This window comes from Eriocheir sinensis, unplaced genomic scaffold, assembly GCF_024679095.1.
Source record: "Eriocheir sinensis breed Jianghai 21 unplaced genomic scaffold, ASM2467909v1 Scaffold103, whole genome shotgun sequence".
NCBI classification, from domain to species: domain Eukaryota; kingdom Metazoa; phylum Arthropoda; class Malacostraca; order Decapoda; family Varunidae; genus Eriocheir; species Eriocheir sinensis.
This window is the reverse complement of record NW_026110330.1, coordinates 205,102-207,500: the sequence shown is the minus strand read 5'-3', so window position 1 is coordinate 207,500 and position 2,399 is coordinate 205,102. Positions and strand designations below refer to the sequence as shown.

General features: G+C 47.2%; 1 protein-coding gene across 4 annotated transcripts in view; it reads left to right on the top strand.

Annotated features, from left to right (window-relative positions):
- The window catches only part of LOC126989002 (neprilysin-1-like), a 20,496-nt gene extending 18,491 nt beyond the window's left edge, over positions 1-2,005 (top strand). For all 4 annotated transcript variants that reach the window (XM_050847477.1, XM_050847476.1, XM_050847475.1 and 1 more), the window contains exon 14: positions 1-2,005. This exon is cut by the window's left edge and continues 927 nt beyond it. The gene's annotated coding sequence lies outside the window, so the exon portion shown is untranslated.
- The last annotated feature ends 394 nt before the right edge of the window (positions 2,006-2,399 follow it).

Sequence of the window (2,399 nt, the reverse complement as noted above, 5' to 3'; positions counted from 1 at the left end):
TATATTTTAAGGATGGTCTCAGATTTTTTACCTCACGCAATGGCAGACTCGCTGTCGCTGGTGCAGACGCAAGGATGCCTTTAATCCTCTTCCTTGTCCTCTTGTTCCTCTCCTAAGCCTCTTAATCCTCCAGTCAACCTTTTACTTATTCAAAATGCGTGGATACGATACCACGCCGCGACGCACGGAGGAAGGTACAGGCGCACTAATATAGATACCAGGATTTTTTTCACGTTTTTCTTCATTAACCGCATCGTCATGTTTACTGTACCTTTACAACGAGTCCCTTGAAGGAGCGGAACACGACACGCAGACACCTGTCGCTGCATGGAACACGGCTACGACAGCACGTCTGCGGGCGGCGGCGTGCAGTGTGTGTGGCCACGCGACGCGTGTTGGCAGGTGTTGACCCGCCGTGACGAGCAGGCTTGGCGGCGCCCCGGCGTGCGAACATCAGAGCCCTGGGGGCGGCTCACGCCCCCGCCCCGTATCGGGGCTGTTGGCGTCTCGGCGGGGCCGGGCGCGGCGCGGGGGGCGGCGAGTAGCGGCCTCACGCACGCTGATGGCGTGTGCCACCACCGGGGTGCGGGGGGCGGACACCCCCACATTGGGCAGAAATGTTCGTAAATTTAGGCCTACCCCGAGGGAGGTTGAGGGGGTGACGCCCCCCGCGGTAAACACAGTGTTTGTATTTCAGCGGCGGCGGGGGTCACGTCAGCCCTCCCCCCCCCAACGTAGCCCGCCCCCTTGTAGCCCCCCTACACACACACTCCAAGGTCAAGAAACAAACACATCAGACATAATAATCTACACACACTCCTGCGCGTTGCCTCGGCGCTCACCTCCGCAACACTAAAAACAAAACAAAAACAAAAACACCTGATCACAACACAAATACCAACACAGCGCCACGCCACTTACCTTTCCGGTGACCGTGACCTCCAAACGCTCCTCCTGTGACCTCTGATAACCTTATATCCAGTAATTGACCTCCATTAGTGAAGGTACACTGACGAGCACTGGAGCAACGCGCCGCACGCCCTCTCGCGTCACTGTCTCAAGAGCTACTGACATTGTTTACTGTGACGTCACGGGCACTCACCTCTGCTCCGTTAAAATCTCTGACCTCTTCTCTTATTTTTGCAGTTTTTTACCTTTTCCGCTTGATTTTGACCTCTCTAGGGATTAGCATGTGTAGTTTAATCCTTCTTCTGTATTTCTGGTATGCGTATGATGTGAATAAAGGCGTGTATTAGAAGAAATATGGGTTTAAATAAGGGTATCTGTGTGGGGAGGAGAATTGAGCAGACGAAACTGCAGACTAACAGAATTTGAACACCTTAACATTTTTCATTGTTGACCTACTTTGCCATTGATTTTGACCTCCCTAGAGATTCAAATGTATAGTTTAATCCTTCTTCTGTATTTCTGGTATGCGTATGATGTGTAGAAAGGCGTATATATGGAGAAATATGGGTTTAAGAAAGGCAGTGCGTGTGGGGAAGAGAACTGATGAGACGAAATGGCAGACTGACAGAATTTGAACACCTTTTTATTATTCATTTTTGACCTACTTTGCCATTGATTTTGACCTTTCTAGGGATTAGTATGTATAGTTTAATCCTTCTTCTGTATTTCTGGTATGCGTATGATGTGTAGAAAGGCGTATATATAGAGAAATATGGGTTTAAGAAAGGCTATGTCTGTGGGGAGGAGAACTGATGAGACGGAATGGCAGACTGACAGAATTTGAACACCTTTTTATTATTAATTTTTGACCTACTTTGCCATTGATTTTGACCTTTCTAGGGATTAGTATGTATAGTTTAATCCTTCTTCTGTATTTCTGGTATGCGTATGGGGTATATAAAGGCGTATATAAAGAGAAATATGGGTTTAAGAAAGGCAATGTCTGTAAGGCCCCAATGATTGAGTGATTTATATGTCTGAAGAATGGGCTAGGCTAAGTGTGTGTGTGTGTGTGTGTGTGTGTGTGTGTGTGTGTGTGTGTGTACCTTATACATAGTAAATGGCGCACAAATATTTACTTAACTAAAAATAATAATAATAATAATGATAATAATAATAATAATGATAATTTCTCTCTCTCTCTCTCTCTCTCTCTCTCGTCCAGTTACCTTCCTCTCTCTCTCTCTCACACTCTCTCTCTCTCTCTCTCTCTCTCTCTCTCTCTCTCTCTCTCGTCCATATACCTAACTCTCTCTCTCTCTCTCTCTCTCTCTCTCTCTCTCTCTCTCTCTCTCTCTCTCTCTCTCTCTCTCTCTCTCTCTCTCTCTCTCGTCCATTTACCTTCCTTTCTCTCTCTCTCTCTCTCTCTCTCTCTCTCTCTCTCTCTCTCTCTCTCTCTCTCTCTCTCTCTCTCTCTCTCTCTCTCTCTC